The 24,030-nt window shown below is 45.0% G+C and overlaps 1 long non-coding RNA gene across 2 annotated transcripts in view; it reads left to right on the top strand.

Moving 5' to 3' along the window:
• Positions 1-24,030, top strand: part of LOC121141950 — a 153,493-nt gene that overhangs the window by 81,385 nt on the left and 48,078 nt on the right. The window contains exon 2 of one of the 2 annotated variants that reach the window (XR_005878935.1): positions 23,455-23,568. The exons of the other annotated variant lie outside the window; for it this stretch is intronic. This is a non-coding gene — a long non-coding RNA (uncharacterized LOC121141950). The remainder of the gene's footprint in view (positions 1-23,454; positions 23,569-24,030) is intronic. 2 annotated transcript variants of the gene reach the window in all.

Raw genomic sequence — 24,030 nt, 5'->3', positions numbered from 1 at the left:
CACTGGCCACCACCTAGGGTCCTGGATAAAACAAGTTTAGGAACTGATGTGCTCTCTGCCATGGAATACATTTATCTCCAAAAGGCCCTGAGAAGTCTTTCAGAAAGGTCACTGCCTCTTGCACACAGATATTTGCCTTCCTCTACAACACTGGGAGACATGGGCTTGGAAGCACTGAGATGGTGGTGCTGCCCCAATTCTGAGATTTTCCTAAGCCCTCTGAACAAAATTTTGTATGAGGAGGCATGTTCCCTGCTCTGCTATGGGTGTCACATGCTATGGGTGTGAATGGCAGCTATGAGATTCCCAAAAGGCAGTCCTGGAAGGAAGGAAGTGGATGGGTGAATATTTCACCATATGTCTCCATTATTTCAAGGGTAGATTCAGGCTTCCATCTGCTCCCCAAGAGTCCTTCTGCTGCACTCAACAGACATGCACAAGGAGCCCTTCTCCTTCCCATTTGCAGCGTAACGCCCTTGTGCAGGGACCACATGGGGGGGTGTGTGCTAGAAAACTAGGTGTCTGAAGGAAAGAAAAATAGGGGATGGGTACAAAAGATATGGCAGACCTGCCGGTTTGTGAGCTAAATTAAAAGCACAATTAAAAATTGTAGTGTTTACTGATTGTTTCTCATGGTGGTTAGCTTCCAGACCAGATCCAGACATTCAGGGTGGTGTGGGAGGTAGACTCACTGTGGGCAGTTTCAAGCTGCTGGTTTAGCAATCAGTTTGTAAAATAAACTGAGCATTGAGTAAAGATCCTGAAAATTAGCCCTAAGAAGGTGCAGGATGTCTGGCATGCAGAGGCCCTGGGTTTAGTCGGGCTGCATCTGGTGTATGCATTGTATGTGATGTACGCACTGTATCTGGTGTACACACTGTGTCTGGTGTATGCACTGTGTCTGGTGTACACACTGTATCTGGTGTACACACTGTATCTGGTGTACACACTGTATCTGGTGTACACACAGTGTCTGGTGTACACACTGTGGTGTATGCACTGTGTCTGGTGTATGCACTGTGTCTGGTATACACACTGTATCTGGTGTACACACTGGTGTACACACTGTGTCTGGTGTACACACTGTGTCTGGTGTACACACTGTGTCTGGTGTACACACTGTATCTGGTGTACACACTGTATCTAGTGTACACACTGTATCTGGTGTACACACTGTATCTAGTGTACACACTGTGTCTGGTGTACACACTGTGTCTGGTGTACACACTGTGTCTGGTGTACACACTGTATCTGGTGTACACACTGATGTACACACTGTGTCTGGTGTACACACTGTATCTGGTGTACACACTGTATCTGGTGTACACACTGTGTCTGGTGTACACACTGTATCTGGTGTACACACTGTATCTAGTGTACACACTGTGTCTGGTGTACACACTGTGTCTGGTGTACACACTGTGTCTGGTGTACACACTGTATCTGGTGTACACACTGTGTCTGGTGTACACGCTGTATCTGGTGTACACACAGTGTCTGGTGTACACACTGTGGTGTATGCACTGTGTCTGGTGTATGCACTGTGTCTGGTATACACACTGTATCTGGTGTACACACTGGTGTACACACTGTGTCTGGTGTACACACTGTATCTGGTGTACACACTGTATCTAGTGTACACACTGTGTCTGGTGTACACACTGTGTCTGATGTACACACTGTGTCTGGTGTACACACTGTATCTGGTGTACACACTGTGTCTGGTGTACACACTGTGTCTGGTGTACACACTGTGTCTGATGTACACACTGTGTCTGGTGTACACACTGTATCTGGTGTACACACTGTGTCTGGTGTACACACTGTGTCTGGTGTACACACTGTATCTGGTTCATGCACACCCATGAAAAGGGCCTAAGGGACCAAGAGACCTGGTAGCACACAGAGTTACTCTGTGTTTTTTTGTTTTGTTTTTAGGTGTTTGTTTTTTAAGTGGCCCAAAGTATTTTACAGGTACTGCAAACTCCTCCATTTCTCTTTATTTTACCTATTAAGAAGTTGCAAATTGGATCTGTGGCCCAGTTCTCATTAAGACAAAAATTTGAAAGCTGCAATATGGCATTTACTATTGCTCAAAAAGCCCCATTGGCTCTTCCTGCTTTTATTTGGCCTCCATTTCCACACCTCATCAGATCTTTCCTTTTTACACACAATGATAGGGAAAATAACACAAACCAAATCACTGAGTAAATTTGGAGGGTTGCCATGGGCAATGAGAAGTGTCATCAGGTGATACCTGTGTATCATTAGCAGGCAGCGGGCTACAGGAGTCGTCCTGGCCTCCTTTACTGAGAGAACAGATTTAAGCAGACAACCTCATTACATCATTACAGGCAGAAGAGACCCAGGCAGCTGATCTGCTTTTCTGGGAACTGGCTTGTTATGTCAAAACCACGGTAGCCAGTCCTACCAGGATCAGGAGTTGGGACTCACCACACCCAACTGGGCTTGGGAACATCACTATGTCTCTCCCTCCCCCAACATTTGTCAGTACAACATTTCTTTAAAATGCTGGTTTGAGTCTTAAGAAGATTAAGCTTCTTCACTTGCAGCATAAAATCTACTTACTATGGGATCGACTTTCATTTTAATTAATTGGACTGCAGGTGTACACCATTGGATTAAGCATAATCCTCCGTTAATAATCCCTGCCTCCCATTTGGATTTCTTATTCTTGTGATGAACCTACTGCACTGTACAAAGAGTTCTCCTGAGCTGGGCGGTGGTAGTGCATGTCTTTAGTCCCAGCACTTGGCAGACAGAGGCAGGCCTGGTCTACAAAACTACACAGAGAAACCCTGTCTCCAAAAAAAAAAAAAAAAAAAAAAAGAGTTCTCCTTCTTCCCAACTAGGAGCCAGGAGACCAGGAGACAATGAATTGTAGAGTTACCATGCCTTCTTTTCCTGTGCTATAAACATTTTTAAAAATCATTTAAAAACTCTAAGAAGAGTTTATTACAACAAGAGCAATTAGACCTTGGTGATGGAATTCTGAACTTCCATTGTTTCTTGGGAAATTAAGAGAAAGAAACATGTATTACTTTCTGTGGGTTGCCAAGGCTGGTTTTCTTTGCTAACTCCACTGTCGTAGTTAGGGTTTCTATTACTGTGAAGAGACACCATGACCATGGCAACTCTTACAAAGGAAGACATTTCACTGGGGTGGCTCGCTTACAGTTTCTGAGATTGAGTCCATTATCATCATGTCAGGGAGTATGGCAGCGTGCAGACAGACATGGTGCTGGAGCAGGAGCTGAGAGTTCTACAGCTCGATCTTCAGGAACCAGAAAGAGACTGTGTATCACACTGGGCATAGCTTGAGTATATGAAACCTCAGAGCCCACCCCACAGTGACACATTTCCTCCAACAAGGTCACATCTGCTCCAGTAAGGCCACACCTCCTAATAGTGCCATTCCCTATGGGCCAAGCATTCAAACACATGAGAGGCCATACCTATTCAAACCACCATACCCATGCTCCACCAGCACTGTAAAGTGTTGCTAAGAGAATGCTTATGGGGCTGGAGAGACGGCTCAGCAATTAAGAGCACTCTTCCCAAGGACCTGAGTTTGGTTCCCAGCACCCATGATAGGTGACTTGTGACTACCTGTAATTCCAGCTCCAGTGGATCCAACACCCTCTTCTGGACTCTGCAGGTACCCACATGCACATATATACACACACATGAACACAAACATCAAACATGAAAAGCCAAAGAGTTTTTTGTCTAGTTATAGCCTTCAGATATATTTTTGGCAATCTGTGCTTGTGGATATCACATCAACTCTCCATTCCATTTTTCCTTATAGCCTATACCTCTCCTTTTATCTTCCACTTTCCCTTGAAATGGGACAGCTATCAGACATGTGCACAAACCCTAAGCAGATTCTCAGTGTGAAACATATGTGGAGTTTGTTACGATACGGCCTGAGATTGAACCCTTGGTGGGTAACGGACAAACACACTATGCAGACAGAGCTTACCTAGGGAGTTTTATTTGGGGAACAGAAGGACATGGGGGAAGAGAAGGCAGAGAGGAGAGACAGAATGAGAGAAAAGAGAGAGATGCAGAGAGAGGAAGAGGAAGAGGAAGAAGAGGAAGAAGTAGCTTCCAGCTCAGAACCTCAGAGTCTACCCAGGTGTCTCCAGTCACAATGCTCCCCTGGGGGCAGCAGGGCTGACCTCCACCCCCAGGCTGACTTCTCCAGCTTTAACCTTCATGTAGATGAACTGTGTACTCTACCCTCTTGGCCGCACACTCACTAAGCAAACTCTCCAACAGAAAGCTTTCCTCTCAACTGTAGGTTTCATTCTATGTCTGGGCTTCTTTTGCTTAACACATTTGCGAGACTCAGCCATGTGGGAATGTGGAACCTGTTTGCTTTTCTTCTCCATTGTATAACGTGTCAGTCAACAGTGGGGTATGGTCTTGTGCCAGGAGATTATGAAAGTCACAGCGCGCTCACACAGACAGACCCAGATGGTTTAGATTCGTCACTCAATGTGTCTTTTCCTTCAAAACAGTTTTTATCTTACTTTATGTGAATGGGGGTTTTGCCTGCATGTACGTCCTGCACCACACGTGTGTCTGGCACCCTCGGAGGCCAGATGAGGGTGTCTGACCTCTTGGAGTAGGACTTACAGGCAGCTGTTGATGTTGGGAATCAAACTCAGGTCCCCTGGAAGAGCAGCCATTGTTCTTAGCAGCTGAACCATCTCTCCAGTCTTCCTACATTCCCAGTCATTATTTTAAAAAATAGTTTTAAATTTTGAGACTGAGTTTCACTAAGCAATTCTCTCTGTTGCCCAGGCTGGCTTGAGTTCAGAAATCTGCCTGCCTCTGCCTCCTGAGTGCTGGGATTGGAGTACCAAATGGCTATACATTTTATTTTATTTTTTTAAGTTCACTTACAAAACAACAGGTTTCCATATGGGATTTCCATACATAGTTTATATTGGTTGATTCTCACCTCCCTGTCCCCTTTCCCTGTCCCTAGTTTTTGTTCTGCTGTCTTCTCCATTTCCCTTCGTTACAGCCTCTGATCCGCAGGCAACGTTGCGGGCTTTTACTTCCTTCAGACCGAGGTTCGCATCTGCAGCTGCTGTTTGTCTTTCAAAGGCAGGGTAACCTTGCTTCATGTAATGCCTTTTAGCTCCACCCACTTTCCTCCAGATTTCATTTTTATTTGTTTGTCTTCTATTTATATTGTTGCATTGTGTTTACCTGTATCCCCCAAAACACTTGAACATTTTTATTACTTTAAACTTTGTAAAAGAATACCATACTGAGCGTATTCTTCTGATTCATTTTTTCACTTTAGAAAATTCATCTATGTGTTTCTACTCCAAGTCATGATTTTGACTGGGGTATATTTCACTCTGTGACTAGATCACAGCACACTCATTCATGTTTTCTCTGAAGGGCATTTGAGATTTCTCAATCATTAGTTTCATGGACAACCTCTATGAAAATCTAAGGTATTTGACATATGTAAATGCTACTAACTTTTTGTAAAAATTTGAGGCCTTAAATGACATATTCTCACTCGGGGGAGCAGGACCAATGTCTGTTTTATATGTTTATGAAATTATGAAAGAATATATAAATTATGGCTTGAAAGTTATCTAAAATTCTCTTTTAAAATTAAGGCTGTTTCTTTTGCTTGGTTATCACTGCAGTGGAAAAAAAACCCAGAGACAAAATGCTCATTTTTGTAGAGGTGGAATCAAACCAGTTTCCTTCTTCCAGGCCTAGCAGCTCCAGGGGCCTTTATTTCCAGAAGCTTCAAGTTATGGCATATTTTTTTCTAGAGATTTCTATTAATATCCCGTGGACCCTTTTCTACCTTCTTTCTGCCATCTTTTAGGGCATGCTGGCAATCATGGGTGTCATGCATTTTGGCTGACGTCAGCCTGAGAGGAACAGTCTAGCAGACCTCAGGGCACACGTCTGCATGTTCCCTGTGATGCCCCAATGTGGTCGCTGCCCACATCCGGGTCACCCAGGTCCTCCTCGCTGTGCAATCGTATGCCTTCTTGGGAAGTCCTTTTGGAATCTATGTCAGTGTTTTAGTACACAAATATACCACATTGTAACTGGTAAAACAGAGTTTGATTTTAATTTTTGAGGAACCATGTCTCTTGCTTAAATTTGTTTTGAATGTCGTTCCCAGTTTTAAAGGAACATATTTCCCTGTCAGGAAATAGTCATAGACTTATTAGCAGGCCTCTCCAGATTTTCCCTCGAACCACCCTTTAAAACAAACAAACCAAAAGGAAAAACTAAATCCTGGAGTACAACATTTGCCTCCATGAAGAGTTTCCATTAGTGATGACACCTGAAGCTGTCCTGAGAGAGAGAAGTCTCAACTATGCCTTCCCTAGATAAAACCAACTTAAAAGCAGACAGAAAAGCATTTTCCTTCCAGCCCTAGGAATTTAGCCCAGGGGTTAGCCAGGCTGGGAAGCACTCTGCTGCGGAGTCATGGCCCCGGCTTAAAGTGCATCCAAAACCTAATGTCACAGAACTGTGGCCACAGGCCGGATGCAGGATGGTGAATCTTAGCATGCAGTTATTGGGCCTGCAGCAGCAAGCATGGAAACCAGTTAGAACTGTGGATTCTTGGTCCTGACCATCCACTGAACCGGAAGCCCTATACTTTAACAAGCCAGCTTCACATTCCTTTCTAAGAATCTCAGTTAAATTATCTCTTATCTGCATTCTCCCAAGGTCATATTCTGTTCTAAGAGCTGCCTTTGTTTTGTTTTGTTTTAAACGAGTCTTTTCCTTCCAGCACAGTAATTTTCCTAACCTACTCTGCAAAAACCGCACCTTGGAGACAACTGGGTTTTCCTGATGGTGTCAACTCACTCTTCAGTTTCCCCAAAATCTCTGTCGTGCAACAAAGCTGCCCAACCCTGTGAAACTGCACTCTAGGAAGCCACTCAGAAAGCACTGGTGCCACAGCCTTCTGAATTTCTGTGAGCTAATGAAGCACACAGCCACTGCCCACAGGAGGCCACCTCCAGTCCCCATTGCAGCCACAGCTGCAGGGAAGCTGGGGCAGAAGGGAAGGGACTTACCTGTGAGGTTGTCACCCTTCTCCACCCTTTCCCAGAAGTCTCATGAGGTCTAGTTTTAACTTGAATCTCATTATTGAATCCCTTTTTCAGTTATGGAAAAAACTACATTTCTTTTCTTTCTTCACAGTTTATTCACTGGTCACAAATAGGACGGCCTGAGACTCTTAAATGGGGCTTGTAGAAGTCCCCCTTTGCAAAGCCTTGTCCATCACTTCCTGCTTTGTGTGCTCTCTCAGGAGTCCTTCTTAGGCTCTATCAGGGCTGCCTTCTAGCATTCTGCATTCTGTGCTTACCTGGAGTGATCTGTCGCTCTGCCTTTCCTGCACCTGGCCTCTGTGAGGCACAGAGGTCACAGCTGGCCAGCATCAGTGCAGATGACCAGCCTCCCAGAGTCACACGGTGGCTCTGCTGCTCAGAGGCTTTGTTGAAAGCTCTTTCACCGATTCAACTCCCCTTTGAAATAAGATTTGATCTTCTCATTCTCGGTTCCCTCCATCCCTCTTTTTCTTTCATCTCCCGGAAGTTTCCTAACTGGTTTTTAAGTCTCCTCGTAACCTCTCTGTAAGTTGTCTGAAAGTCAAATACAAAGGTTGGCGTACCGTTTCCTAGTTTTGTTTCGCTTTATGTTAATGTCTTTAGACCAGGACTCAGTATGACTCGTGGGTGACTTGTTTTCGGAAACACATTTTCTGTTAAAAATACAAGCAGTCTGCTGGCTTACTTTTCATAATATCTATGATTGTTTTGGTGTTGCAAGGTAGATCTGAGCAGTTATGGAAAAGGCTGACTGGCTCACCAAGTCTAAAATGTTTGCAATTTGGTCCCTTATAGAAAAGTCTGCCTGACACCTGCATGAAGCTGGGCACACAGAAGACAATCTGGCTGGAAAGCCTTCAGCTAAGAGCAGGAAACCAAGCTGTGTGTCTGACTCTCCTTCCCCTTGGAGATGACCCAGAGGACCAGTACTATGATATATGGGTTGCCTTCCAGTGAAATGACCTTGCTTGATAGGGTTTTGGCTGGTAAACAAAAATGCCACTTCCCAAGTAGCCCTGGATCGGGGTGGGGGTGGGGTAGGTGCCCAAGAGATATACTGTGCTTGTTGAAAGGGAAGAGAAACCACTCACTCTTGGTTTTAATTCTGCTCTTAGAAAGCCTCCCCATTGCTCTCCTGTGTTTTTCTTCCTTCTTTTCTTCTTGGTAGCACCGAGACACAGAGCAGGGTCTTCAGAGAGACCAATCAGAGAGGACGGGCTGGTGTCAATGTCCTCCACATAAAGCCTGCCAGGGCAGGTGGAAACAGGCAAGAGGTGAGGCATGAAGGGATGTACAACTCGGCACAGCCAGCCCCGTGCTGGCACACTCCCAGCCATGCGCTGTGCCACTGGCAGGCGTGGATCAATTAGGCTTCTTACTCATGGCCAAAGAGGACGACTGTGGGGCGTCTACAAATGTAGCCATCGATATTCTGGGATGCGTATGGCCTAGGGGCTACAGGTTGTGCATCTTGATAGAGGAGTAGAGCTTGTGCTGGGTGATTTGTGAGAGGGGTTTCATGCTGTCAGAGCAGCTGTTGATCAATCTTAATAGCTCTAAGGCTGGGGCTGGAATTGTAAAAGTAGCTGCCACTGACTGGAAACCCGGCCAGGAAAATGATGAATCGTTTCTATTGATTGAATAATGTTAATGTTTCTGTGTATACTCAGACACGACTGCAGAGTGCCTCACTCCTGTCTTTATCACAGTCACAGGGTGGCCTTGCTTGGCACTCTTGTTCTATGAGGCCCTGGATGTTTAACAGGAGAGTACTAAGGTCTCACCAATAGGCCGCAGGAAGTTACCAAACTTTCCTTTTTGGCACTGACTGCTTCACTTTCTCTGAAGTCACAAAAATCACAGAGCAGAGGAGTCGGGAAGGATTTTGAAAATCATCTAGCTCAAACCCTCCAGGTTCAAGGAAACTCAGAGATGTTACCTGACTTGCCAATGTCACACAGCCAGCAAGTATCCCAACTGGTAACACTGAGCACACCAGCGTGGGCCTGACTTCTGTCAGTGCTCATTTCCTATCTTTTTACTCCATTCCACACGCCCTTAGTTCCCCAGTAGCTCCATTTTTTTATTAGATAGTAGTAAGCTAACTTTATTCAAATGAAAGCAAAAGATCAGAATAGATCACCAGAGAGCAGCAGGCCTCATAAGTGAAACGAGTGAAGACATAAACAAGGGCCCACTCAGGATTCTGTCTGTTGCTTGGAATGCTCTCCTAGCCCTCTGACTCACACCTTCCATGAAAGGTTGCTTTCCAGCCTTCTGGAAGGTTCACAATCTGCATCTTCACAAAGCCCTTCCTGACCCTCAGTGCTGTGTGCCTCTGCCTGGCACTTCTATTTCAAAGTCTCTTGTCCTTGCCAGGCAGCCAGGACCTGGATCTGTCTTGTCCATGCTATGTGCTCAGCTAGCCAATATAATATAAAAAAGATAAACATTAAAAAAAAAAAAAAACGAGCGCTACCTCACCCCAAGCCTAGTGGAAGTTCTATGACCATCATTCTTTTTCTAGTACGACTTAAACAACGGATACTGAGATCTCTTCTTGAGTCTCGGAATAAACAGAGTGGACACGAGTAGAGAGCACAAAAGGCGAGGTGAAAATGCTGAGGTGTTGCAAGGGGAGGGAGAATCTGATGATTCTGAGGCCACCTTTCCTGTGATGGCTATCTGCATATGCGGGCATGCTGGAAGGACTGGCCACACCCCGAGCCACACAGGGGAATCTGGCTCTGGGTGGCAGCAGCCTGCAGCTGCTTTGTTCAAGCCTGTGTAGGAAGAGAACCTAGGTTGGCTGTGCCGCACAACAGGGCAGAAGCAGGAGACAGCCCAGACAAGTCACGATTCTGTTTGTGGACTCTGGTAATGGTCCTCTTCTGTGTTATTGAAAACTAAGCCCGAGCTTACCAGGAAAATGCTCATAGGCATAATTGATCCAAAGCAGGTGCTTAACGACTCACCCAAGTTCACACAGAGGCAGAGCAACAATGGGGGGGGTGTTTGCTGATGGCTCAGGGGTTAATATGGATTGCTCTTGTAGAGGAACTGGGTTCAATTCCCATATGGTAGCTCTCACAGGACTGTAACTCTACTTCTCTCTTCTTGACTTCATTGACATTGCATTCATGCGGTGCACAGATATGCATGCAGGCAAAACAAAACACCCATACCCACAAAAACTAATAAAGACTAGAAGGCCAGTTTCTTCTCCTTTATACCAAATGTTAATTCCACCATGAGAGGCAACAGGGCTTAAGGCACAGGTGATGGAGCTCAATTCTCAGCATTAACAGCTACTGGATAGCAAGACGGTGCAAACTGTTCAGTCTCCATGCTTCTTCCTCGTTCTGTGACACAGGAGTAACAGTGCCAGCGTTGCTATGAGGGTTATATTAAAAGAATGCGTGTGAGCATTTAGAATGGGACCTCATACACAGGAAGTACTCAGTAAATGGTAGCCCTTAATACAATAATGTGGCAGTGAAGTTCCCCATGTGCTCCTTGGGTCCTTACAGGTCCTTACTAATTTAATTGATCAGGAGAGTGACTTGATACCTCCTGGCTGATTCCAGAATCCTATTGGCTTAGTTCCTCCTGGAGGGGTCAGTCTTCTACAATGAGTTGTGATGATGAGACAGGAGGTACAGAAAGCCTTGCAAGCCATTCCACTGGATCAGAGACAGGGTGCCATTACATGCAGCCTGCATTCTGTCCATGAGAGAGTGGTGGTAGTAGCTGTTGTGTATGTGTGGAGGTCTAGCAATGTGAAACTTCCCTACCATGGCGTTGTGATCTAAAGAGCCATTTTCTGACTTCTCTAAAATATCTGCAGCTGACTGATGACACTCAGAGAGCTACAAAAGGTCTCAACTGATGGGAAGTGGGACAGTCAAGAAAGTCCGAAGGTATGGGGGGGGGCATGAGGGATGAATTCGGTGGAGTAGAGATGGGAGGGGTTACAAAGGCAGGTCTTCCCAAATTTTAATGACCTTCCTTGCAACAGGACCTCGGAACCCCTTGGAAGCATGCTTTCCTAAAGAAGCCAGAGAGCTCTTTTGACTGAAGAAGTCTGGGGGAGGTTACAGGACCAGAAGGGAAGGGGTCAGACGACTGGGTGAGGGCTGGCTCTGGGATTTTGAAAGTCTCTTGGGTAGGATGACTCAGCTGAGTCCTATGCCTGGAGCCTCAGAAGTTGAGTTAGAGGCTTCCCTGATGTCTTCTCTAATCCTGCAGCGTGCTATGGTCTTCCGGCTCCGTGCTTCCCAGAGCCCACCCCGGGGGGCGCTTGCACTGGGGCCACGGCTCCTTTCCCAGCGTCAGCAGCCCGCATCCGCCCACACCTGCCTGCCGCATCAGAGCAGAAAGATCTCGGCTCAGTTTGCAACCCATCCTGGCTTGGCGTCAGCAGGAGAGGTTTGGTTTGTAAAGCATTTCTCTGGAGCAGTGGCCATCTGACTAGGGGACACCACTTTCCAGTCCCTCAATTGCATCTCCTTCAGTTCACAGAGGCTGGGCTTTAGGGTTGGGGTCTAGGTGTCGTTGACTCCTTAAGAACTGGGAAACATTTCTGCAACTAAAGAACACATAGGGTTCTAAGTTGCCGCCCCGAAATCTGTCTCAGAATAGTTCAGCGTCACCGTTCCATTTTACAAATGGGTGGGCTGAGGCTCCAGGAGGGAGGAGACTTACGGTGATGACGCGGGTGGGGGGTGGGGAGCGGGGAGTGGGGAGCGGGGAGTGGGGGGTGGGTGGACAGTGTTCTGAGTAGAATGTGTTGTAAGGATAGAAGCCATCTCACTACGAAGTCTCAGGGTGTAAACTTCACAGATAAGAGCAATCCCCAGTGGGAAGGGTCTTCTCCTAGGAGTATTTGAATGTGTCCAGATGAGAGAATTTTAAGTTTGGAAAGGTACTAGAGGTCATCATTCATTAGCTGCTGCCTAGTGTTGGGCAAGGATGCAGACTCAAGTGGTCCCTGCCTACTGTCACAGCTGGCATTGTGTGCATGGTGTCTGTTTTAAGAAACGATGTCGACATGCCCCCTTCTTCCTGAATTTTCCTTGGGTAAAGCAATTTGTTTAGAAGCCAGGTGCTCCTGTGTACACAGGTATTGGCGGGTACCATTATTTTAGCGGGAGAGAAAACAAAGGGTCAGAGGTCAAGGAGCCTCTTTTTCAGTCTCAGTGATCTCTTTTGGTGGCATCTCCTTTGAGATGCTATTGTCTTTGAAAAGCTATCCCACAGCTGCCTATCCTGAAGAAAGCAGGGGGCCAGCTCCCTCTTTCTGGAGGATTCTCTGTGAAGAGTCTAGTCAGGACAGAGCAGACTCAAGAGACATGGATTCAGGTGTTTACATGGAGACTGTGGTAGCTTAATGGATGTGAATGGAAGTGGGAGGAGACGAGAGTGTTTAATGGATAAATAAAGGAGCCGAGGTGAGTGGTGGGTAAAAGGTACTGAGTATTTGCTAGCATTGTTTGTTAAGTACTCCAGTGTGTCTCACAGACATACTGTCCCTACTTCTAAGTGGATGAACTGGGGGGGGACTCAGAGAGGCGAAGAGACTTGGGCGAAGCACACTAATAACGACAGAGAAAGAGTTTAAAATGCCAGTTCCCAAGAGACTGGAAGTTTTATGTGGATGTTACTTTTGTCACTTTGTTTTTACAATAGATCACGACAGTAGATTCAAAGATCTGTTGAGTTTGGGTTTCAAGTCTGAAGAACTCACAACTTGTGAGCCTTTGTAAATCTCCACTCTGCCCCACTGTGGACCATTCAAGTGAAGACTATGGGCGTGAAGATTGGGAGTTGTATGGGGGCCTGGACTGAGATGAGAGAGGGTAGCATCAAGATAGTTGCTAGAAAAGTGAGGATCGATGGTTCAACAAGGCAAGGAACAGGTAGAAAGAAAATGAATGACAGTCTTGGATCAAACACATTTACCATCACTGTGTTAAATAAAACTAAACATGCCTCTCTGCTTCAGGATTACCATAATTTTCTTTTTTTGAGACAGGGCTTATGCAGCTCAGACTGGCCTCAGATTCACTATGCAGCTGAAGATAACCCTGAACTTCTGATCCTCATACCTCCATCTCCCAAATGCTAGGGTTACGAGCATGTGGTACCATGCCTGGTTTTTGCAGGCTGGAGATTGAAATCAGGGCTTTGTGTATGCTAGGTAACTCTGCAACTAAGCTATATTCACAGCCCTTATCAGAGTCCTCAACTGTTGAGGGCACATTGTAAAATTTCCAAGAAGAGGCTATAGCAGGTGAAGCAGAGTGTTACAAGAAAAGCCAATATCATCCAGCTATGTTTTCATTTTCCCCAAAGTGTTAAATCTGTGGAATTCTATGGCTTGCTTGCTTGGTTTGTAGCTGATTATGATTACCAAGGATGTTGATGATACAGAATATTTCTCTGTATTTTTCTAGAAAATCTCAGTCCATGTCACACTGGATTCCCAGTATTTGAAAAGAGTCAGTGCTCCCTGATTCTTCACTGGCTCCTGGCTTGCAGTCATGAGCAGCTAACATCCTCTAGATGCTACTGGGCAGAATGTGGCATTGGTTGGTGCTGGAGGGTGGAGGAAGAATAGCAAGCAGTGGTTAGACATGAACAGATTCTAGGAGGACAAAGCCTTCTTTGTCCTGTTTGCCTCTTGTCTTTCTAAAAACCTTTTATTAACCTATAACTTACTTCAAGTTTGCAGTTTTTAAGGTTACAACTCAATTCATTTTGTCCAAGGGTGGATCCAGGTAATAACTATCCAGATTGAGACCATGAACATTTCCAGCACCCCAGAAGGTTCTCATGGCCCTCCCACTCAAGTACATCCTCAGCTGCTACTCCACTTTTGGACCTTAGATAGCTTTGGTGTATTCCTTAGCTTCATATGTAACTCATAGCATGGAGCTGTGTGTTGTCTGTGGTTAACATGCAGTACTCAGAGGCAGGCATTGCTTATGGCTCAGTTTCCACATGTGCTGACTGTAGTAGATAGACCTCCTTCATGTCTACACAAGCATGCAGGTACAGTAGGCGGATACTTGACACAGGATGTTAGGTGCTTGGTCTCATGTGCAGAATAAAGAGGAGCTGGTAGAAAACAATGAGCTTAAGAACCCGTAATGTTCTAAAAAGCCCCCCCCAAGCCCCCACTCAAGTCACACTGCAAGGCCAGGATTCCTCTGGCCTTACTTGCAAACTTCTAAAGAACATTGAGCTCATACCAGTTTAAACATCCCATCCAACCGGTATCATAGTGACATGACTCCAACGCTATACTTTAACTTTTGTCCCTTGGACCCACCAATGGCCTAGCCCTTCTCAGACCCAGGTTTTAAACCTGTTTCTGCTTTTAGTCATTGGTAGGCAGCACTCACAGAAACCTGGATCAACAGATCCTTCTTCTCTCCTGTGACTTTCTCAACCTTCCTCATGTTGTGGTGACCTCCAACCATAAAATTATTTTTGTTGCTACTTCATAACTGTAATTTCACTACTGTTATGAATTGTAATATAAATATCTGATATTTAGTGTGGTCTCAGGTGAAAAGGTTGGGAACCGCTGGTCTAATCTATTACTCTGGGCACCAAGATTGCGTTGCTGATTCCTGAGTTGGGTTGTGCCTCTTTAACCTAAAGATGTGATCTTTTGGATCTTGGAAAAATTACAGTCATGTTCTTGCCTGGACTCATGAAATATATCACAGATTCTGTTTCTCTAGAGAGGCCATAGTCTCTCACCCTCTACAAATGAATCATGCCACTGTGTTCCAGCCTTGATGTTCCTGGAGGACATTCAACTTTATCTATAGAACACACCCAACACCTGCTCACCTCTGATTCACCGTCACAGCATTAAGTTGTCCTTGGCTAACCTATCTTGAATGGCTGGCTCCTAACTGTTCTCTCTGTTTTTACTCGTAGTCTGAAATAATCCATTTTCCCTACTTACCATGTCAAAGAGCAGTCTTTAAGATATAAGCCAGTTTATTCCAGCTGCCATGTGATGAGGTAAGAATTCAAATTCTGTGCTGTGACCTAAGTAATCACCAGTCCAGTTTGGGACAACTCTCCCTTGCTCACATTTCACTATGTCCAACCATGCTGGCTTCCTATCTACTTCTGAGACACACTGGCCTCTTTCTTCTCACTCTGTGCTTTACCTGGAATGCTCTTCCACTGACTCTTCTGACTGCCCCATCTCCTTCATGTGTTTCCTTAAGTATCATCTTTTTTAACATAGTATTTCTAATGTATATCCCTCTTTATTTTTATAAGTTACTTATAATCACATACATTGCAATATAATTTATAATTATTACAATGAATTTCTTTACTTAATAGGTTAGTGTCCAATTTCCAGTTCCAAACCCAAACTAGGCCTTGAGGGAGACTTGGGCATCTTGGTCACAACTGAACCCTCACTAACATGTGTAGAATTTAGTAGGGATCAATAAATAGTCATCGAGTAGACAAACCAATCCTTTACATTTCTAGCTCTTTTTAAAAAGTTTAAAAATTACATTCATTGATTTATTGTGGGCACACGTTCGGGTGTATGTGCTACAGAGTCATATAGAGGTCAGAGGACAATTTGCTAGAGTCATCCTCTCTCCTACTATGTGAGTCCTGGGAATTGAACTCAGGTCCTCCGTCTTGGCCGCAAGTACCTTTTCCTGTGGAGCCTTTTCAGTGGCCCCACTTCTGACTCTTACCTCTCACAACCAGTCTATCACCAGATCCTGTAGATGGGGTCTCTTAAATAGCCCTTGATTCTTCCCATGTCTTCCTAGCTTCACCGTGGTACTCTAGTTTAAACTACCATCAGCCCATGAGTCCTGCTTTGACACTGACAGCCTCTTGTACTTACTGCCTGCTCCCCTCCCAAGTTCCCTTTCAACCCATTCTTCTTGCAGTGGCACGGTTTTTGTTTTTGTTTTTAATTTAAACTAGAAACAAACTTGTTTCACATGTCAATCCCAGCTTCCTCTCCCTCCCCTCCTCCACCACCCTCTCCAACCCCCAAACCCCTCACCCAATTCCCACTTTGCTCCCCAGAGAGGGTGAGGTCCTCCATGGGGGAATCTCCAGAGTCTGTCATTTCATCTGGGGCAGGGCCTAGGCCCTCCCCATATGTCCAGGATCCCAAAGTCCATTCATATGCCAGGGATAAATACTGGTCTACTACCTGAGGCCCCATAGATTGCCATGGCCTTCTCACTGACACCCAAATTTGGGGGGTCTGGATAAGCCCCATGCTGGCCTCTCAGCCATCAGTCTGGGGTCCATGAACTCCCCCTTGTTCAGGTCAGCTGTTTCTGTGGGTTTCACCAGCCTGGTCTTGTCCCCTTTGCTCATCACTCCTCCCTCTCTGCAACTGGGTTCCAGGAGTTCAGTTCACTGTTAAGTTGTAGGTGTCTGCCTCTACTTCCATCAGCTATTGGATGAACGCTCTAGGATGGCATATAAGGTAGTCAATCTCATTATTGGGGAAGGGCTTTTAAGGTAGTCTCTCCACTATTGCTTAGTTTGCCCGCTGGTTTCATCCTTGTAGATCTCTGGAAATCTCACTAGTGTCAGATTTCTCCTCAGACCTATAATGACTCCCTCTATTATGGTATCTCTCATCCTGTTCTCCTCTGTTCTTCCCCAGACTCTAAAAAGTCCTCCTCTCCCCTCCTCTTCTCCCCCTCTCTTTTCCCCAGCTCCCTCTCCCCTCCCCCTCATGCTCCCAATCTGCTCAGGAGATCCTGTCTCCTTCTCCTTCTCTGGGGTACCATGCATATCTTTCTTAGGGTCCTCCCTGTTTCCCAGACTGTCTGGCAGTGGGATTATAGGCTGGCACTCTCCTGATCCATGTCTAAAATCCATATATGAGTGAGTACATACCATGTTTGTCTTTTTGTGACTGAGTTACCTCTCTAAGGATGGTTTCTTCTAGTGCTATCCATTTGCCTGTAAATTTCAAGTTTCCATTTTTTTTCTGCTGAGTAGTATTCCATTGGGTAAATGTACCACAATTTCTCTATCAACTCTTCAGTTGAGGGTCATCTAGGTTGCTTCCAGGTTCTGGTTATTACAAATAATGCTGTTATGAACATAGTGGAACAAATGTCCTTGTATGAATGTGCATCTTTTAGGTCTATGCCTAAGAGTGAAATTCTGGATCTTCAATGACAGTTTATGCTGGAGAGGATGTGGAGAAAGGGGAACACTCCTCCATTGCTGGTGGGAGTGCCGACTCGTACAGCCACTTTGGAAATCAGTATGGAGATTCCTCAGGAAAATGGGAATCAGTGGTACGGTTTTTGAATACACACACCTGTATTCAAATCACTTCATTGGCTTCTCTTTGCTCTAAGGGTTAAGATCGCACTTTGCATAGCGATCTTTACAGCTCTGGCTGGCTTAGTCCTCCGGTTCCCCACTTCCCCCCACCCCGCCCTCAGTCTCCTTTCTTGGTTCCACACCTCCATTCTGCTTCAGCTGTGACGGCTCTTTTCAGCCTCAAGGCCCTGTATGCATTGCTCCTTCTGTCTGGAATCTGCTTCTCCTCCCTCTTTGCTCATGTAAGTCTCGACTTAACATGCTGATGAACTATAAAAACTTGCCCGAATCCTCCCTGCCTCCCCTCCACCCATCTGTGCAGCTGCATGATGTCAGAGGATAGCAATTTCCCTTCATTAATGTTCTCAGAGGACATTCTGATGGCACACAGAATTCTTCTTTCTGGCCCTATATCCTTCAGTAGAACCTCTTCAGGATAAGGTGAGGTTCTTTTGGCTGATTTTTGTGTGTATAATACATAACAGGATGCTTGGCATCTAGAAATTGCCTAATATATATATGACCAACATGTGAATTTTAAAAAGTAGGTATTTCCCACAAGGATGACACCAGCTAAGACTCTAAGCAATAGTGGAGAGGGTGCCTGAACCGGGCTTCCTCTGTAATTAGATTGAGGATTACTGTAATTGTCATCATAGAACCTTCATCCAGTAACTGATGAAAGCAGATGCAGAGATCCACAGCTAAGCACTGGGCCGAGTGCCTAGAGTCCAGTCAAAGAAAGGGAGGTGTGATGAGCAAATCGATCAAGACCAGGATGGGGAAACTCACAGAAACAACTGACCTGAGCTAGCAGGAGCTCACTGACTCCCTGCTGACAGCTGGGAAATCTGCATAGGATTGAACTAAGGCCCCTGAATGCAGGTGGCAGTGGTGTGGCTTGGGCAGTTTGTGTGGCTACTGGCAGTGGGACAAGGATTTATCCCAGTACATGATTTGGCTTTTTGGAGCCTATTTCCTGTGGAGAGCTTTCTTTGTCAGCCCAGACACAGGGGGAAGGGCTTGGTCCTGCCTCAGTGTGGTGATAGACTTCTGTGACTCCCCATGGGAGGCCTTATCTTCTCTGAGGATCAGATGGGGGATGGGGTGGGAGAAAGGTGGGGGGAGTAGGAGGAGGGGAGGGAGGGGGAGCTGGGATTGCTATGTAAAAAAAAAAAGATAAATAAAACTTAATAAAGTGTATATTCCAAATGGCCAAATCATACCTATAACTTACTAGTAACAATGGCTCATTGCTGATGAGACATGTTTTCATGTGTCCAAAGCCCACGATGGCTTATCCAATGACAGTCTTCTAACTTAAAGAATCTGGAAGTTTTATAGCAGCTAGCATCTATTGAGCTCTTTTGATGCCTCAGGCTGTACCAAGTCATGAAACTTAGTTCTTCCAGCCATCATTACACCATTAGAATGGCTCTGTTATTATCGCTATTTTAAATGGTGTGTGTGTGTGTGTTTTTTTGTGATGTGTATGTATGTGTCAGTGCATATGTGTACATGTACATGCAGAATTCAGAGGTCAATGCCAGGTATCTCCTTCAGATGCTCTCAACATTGTTATTATTACTATTATTATTATTATGAGACAGGTTCTCTCAGTGGACTGGAGTTAACTGATTTGGCTAGACTTGCACTGACTGGCCAGTAAGCTCCATGGCTCCTCCTGTCTCTGCCTCCCCAGCACTGGGATTACAGGTGCACATTGCAGTGCCTGATTTTTTTTAAGTGTGAGTTCTGAGCATTTAAAACTCAGTTCCTCGTGTTTTCAAGGCAAGCTGTTTACTGACTGAGCCATCTGCTCAGGTCCAGGATTCTGCAGTTGTTAGTCTTTCTTCCCCTTATTATTCACCATGGGAATGACATAACTTCAAAGGTTGCAGATTCTACCCTTGTGTGATATCTGTATCTCACATATCTATGTATATGTATATTATATACATAAATATATATATATAATTTAAAATTGGAATCGAAAGTACAAGCAAGCAGACCAGTTCTTACCATGTAGCCTAAGTGACCCTCAAACCCCTGCTCTTCCTGCTGTTGCCTCCTGAGTGCTGGTACGGGCATGTGCCCCCAAAGCAGGCTCATGATCTCTTTCTGAATGAATTTCTAATCCTCAAAGAACTCCCAGGTGCGCAGAAAACTAATTGGGTCCTTCTAACATTGCAAAGTAGACATTCCAGTTGGAAACCATTCACTTTGCAGGCTCTAGGAAGCCAGAAATGGTGGGTGGTGGTGAAGACTCAGGCTGCATTCGCCAGTGTATTCTCACTCCCCTTGCCCACACCGAGGTACTGGGAGTAAACTGGGCGAACTGATAGTGGCAGCAAGGGCAAGGCATCCTGAACAGAGCAGAAGGGAGAGGGCAGCCCCACCCAGCAAGGCCTCAATGACCCGGCTGACTGATTGTGTCCATGGACAGTGTGCCCATCAAGAAACAAGATTAATTTGACAAATATACTTAAATAATAGAGCCTGACATTTGTATAGCGCTTGACAGTTTGCAAATGAGCTTTCATGCCCCTGACCTAATTTGACTCTCATAACAGGTTATGAAAAGTGGACATTATGAACATCCCATTAGAGATGAGTAAACAGAGGCTTTGTTAGGCAGGGGTGGGGGTGGGGAGAAGGGAGGGTTCTGATGGAGGCCACAGCTCTCAAGTAACACAGCTCTGGCTCCATTCCAGAGGTTGTGGTCCCCAAGGCTTCTAACACATGTCCTTCACAAAGAGTCTCTATGAGGGCAGCACTCGCCGGTCACTTCTGACATGTGTCCCCTCATGACACTCTCTGACCTGTCCAAGAAAACCAATTGTACCTGACTTGGCACCAGAGTCCTGTTGCTCAGCTTAATCATTACCCATTCACCAGACCTAAATGCCTCCCAGCAACTCAGGCCTATTTTGAAAACTCAAATCCTCTCCCCAGAGTAGAAGCTTTGCCCAAAGCAATGCTTTGAAAAGAATGGGCTATATAGAACAACATCCACAAATAACAATGGTGGGTTTTTTACCTACTTCAAAAAAAGGCTTTTGATTTCTGTCCTATTCTGCATGGCTGGGAGTCTATGCTGTGTCCAGCTGGTGTTGTTCAAATGAGACACAATAGAAAGATTTTTGATTTTTTTTGGGGGTATCACTCTGTAGCACTGCCTGGCCTTGAATTCACTACGCAGACTAGGCTGGCCTTCAGTTCACAAAGATCCACCTGCCTCTGCTTCCTAAGTGCTGGGACTAAAGGCGTGCACGACCATGTCCAGCAGGAAGATTTCTTAAAGAAAAATGCCGAAATCTGAAGTACCAGAATATTAGGAGCAGATAATTGTGAGTTGGGGGCATAGATGACTGTCACTGTCTTTGCTCGCCTGCCCAACCATCTTTTGAGCCCCATGCATGCATCATGGAGTAAGCAAAAAACTCAAGGGGTCTCTCTGAAAAGGAGGCTGCACTCATTTGTCATGTCCATCTCATCCATGGCCTGGTGATCCAGTCATGCTCATGGTTCACTCCTAAAGTCAGAGGGGTGTACGTAGTAGGCCATCACGTCCCCAACTGTGTAGACAAAGGGTCTTCATTAACCCGTTGTAGTTTAAATTTTGACTGTCTCCCAAAGGCCCATCCATGGGAAAAGACTGTGACTGTGGCACTGTCAAGAAAGGGGAGCCCGGGGAGCCTTTACTGGTATATATTACCCCAGGGCCTTTCTTCCTCTCTGTTGCTTCCTAGCTGCAAGGTGAGGGGCTTGCTTTGTCACGTGCTCCCACCAGGAAGTGCTGCCTCTCAATGGGCCTAAAGTGATAGCAAATTTATTATGAATGGAAACCTCCAAAACCATGAGCAAAATAAACTACAATCTTGCACACCCATCCATTTGACATTGTGCCATGGTGTGCCATGTACAAAGTCCATGCTCAGGAATGATGCTACTAGGTTGCACACACACACACACACACACATACACACACACACACACACTTACATTCACTCACATGCACGTACATATGCACACACACACACACACACATGCACGTACACACACAAACGTAGAAGGGGTGTTGGGAAAGAGATGGGTTTTGCAGGAGAGGAAAGGGAATAAAGACAGTTAATAAAGAAGATTTAATCAAGGTACATTATATGAACGTGTAATGTTGTGAAAGAGAAAATCCTTAGATAAAAAGCCAATATTTTAGGTAAGTTTATCATTTTGTGTTGGGCTACACTCATAGCTGTCTTCAGATGTTTGCGGCCTATAGGCCATGTATTGGGTATGCCCACTACATGGAATAGATGTAGAAGGCTATTTGAAGGGAGGTAGATTAGACTCTAGGAAGGACATTATTTAGGATTGTGATGGGGGCAAATATGGGCAAAGAGAAAATGTTGAGGAAGTTCATTATTTTCTAAGATTAATTAAAATAAAATTAAAATTAGCACCTGAAATAGTCCTAAACTCTACCTCTTTGTATACTGATATTCTCGTATTTTTTGTTATAGTTGCATAAAGCTGACAAACACACCATCCGAGATGCTTGAGGCAACCATGATTTGAATAGTAGCAAAGACAAGGATAAACCTACTACTTTTCTTCCATCCTCTCATGTACCAGTCCAGAAAACTCCAGTTACAGCTTTCAAGTGTATGGTTTGGGCTAGTCTCTTGGTGATGCATTCCACATCCTCAAAGTTAATGAATGACTGGAGAAAGCACACCGTTTATCACGGGCTTTGTGTGACCCTTAGCCCAGTCAATGAAAAACAATTCTGTGCTCTGCTAGCTTTCAAACAGGAATTTACCTTGCTACTACACTGCCACGCATCCAGTTAGGGGACACAAACTATTCTTAGTAACTTTATTCCAAGATCTCCTTTGCAGAAACCCAAGATTTTATTGACTAAATTCTAGTTATTAACATTTCTATATAGGCTGTGGATAAAATGAGTGACAGCAGACTCCATCTGGATGGCAGTGATACTTTCCCCTGGGGTCAGTTGTGTTCAGTTTGTGATGTTACATGACCCCCCACATTCACCCACAGACCTCCCCCCCCAGCTCCCCAGCCTGGTTAACATTTGCATTAAGAGACTGTGAATCTGTTTGTTTTTATCCTCTTGTCCTGAGTCATACACAGTCCAAAAGCTTTTTACTATTACTGTTAGAAGCTATCACAAATAAGAGGCTTTAATGATAAATCAACAGTTTTATTAGCAAATCTTCAAATGATTGTGGAGAGCAGAATCATAAAGCAGAACCAAAGCTAAGTGGGCAAAGCATTAGAGTCTGGCACAGACAACACAACGAAGGGCTGGGGAGTGCTGTGAAGCAATAACAACAACCCCAGCCCCTTCCCAGAACACATGGCTCAGGATCAAGTGCTGAATCACTGGGTCAGAACAAGGCATTGATAGGAGCTTCAGGAGAAACAGCCACCAGGAAGAAGCAAGGGCTTTGCATCTGAGAACCCTAGGCTGGAGTCAGCCTGCATCTGAGCAGTTACCCTGGCTTACCCATCATTACTTTCTGGTGTGATTGCAAAACTTGCAGATAGAAATAAGTGTTCATTTCAGCATTTCATACATGTATTTTCGACATTGTCTAATGAACTGTAGTTAAATTGAAAGGAAAAAGATAGCAAAGCCTGGATTGCTTGCAGATAACATGTGGGCTGTTCTAAAAGACCAGGGGGACCAAGATTTATAATGTGGTCAGGCTTGACCCAGATTGCACGTAGTGTATTGTGCTGCCTATGTGTTGTCTTGGAGAGAGGACCTAGACAAGGCAGCCTGTATCTAGAGAAGGCAAACTGGACAGCGAAATGAATTCAGCAGGAGGATTCCATTGTAGAACCAAGCTGGTCATTTGCCTAGAGAAAAGAGCTGAGCTGGCACATCCCTGGGTGGGATGCTGAAAGAGGCTTTGATGTTTTTTTCTAGGTGGGATACGACAGCATTGCTAAATGGAAGCTGGCTGTGGTGATGTAGGCCTAGAGTCACAGCTGCAGGAGGATTGAGAATCTGAGACCAACTTGGGCTATGTGAATCTTCATGGTAAGACCTTGTCTCAAAAACAGCAACAGAAACAAAAGGCAGAAATTTCAGGGTGATAGATTTTGTTGTGATATGAGGAGGAATCTTTTAATCATCAGAACTGTCCAAGAGTGTCTGTATGTAGATGCACATATGTAGCAGAAGCCATTATAGAAAAGGCATGAATTTGAGAGAGAGTTAGGGTCATGGGAAGAACTGAAATGGGGAGATGGTGAAGTGGAAGTGATATAGATATAGAAGCGCATATATATATATACATATATATATATATACATACATACATACATACATATATATATATGTAGCAGAGATTACTGTCCCACCTGGTCCACAGCTGCTTTGCCCCAAATAAACACATGGACACCATATTAATTATAAAATTGTTGGCTGATGGCTAGGGCTTCTTATTGGCTAGCTCTGTCTTAATTATTAACCCATGTCTACTAATCTATGTATTTCTAC

This window comes from Mesocricetus auratus, unplaced genomic scaffold, assembly GCF_017639785.1.
Source record: "Mesocricetus auratus isolate SY011 unplaced genomic scaffold, BCM_Maur_2.0 Super-Scaffold_100008, whole genome shotgun sequence".
In the NCBI taxonomy this organism is placed as follows: Eukaryota; Metazoa; Chordata; class Mammalia; order Rodentia; family Cricetidae; genus Mesocricetus; species Mesocricetus auratus.
Note: the sequence above shows the minus strand (reverse complement) of the source record. Positions and strands in the feature narration are given on the sequence as shown.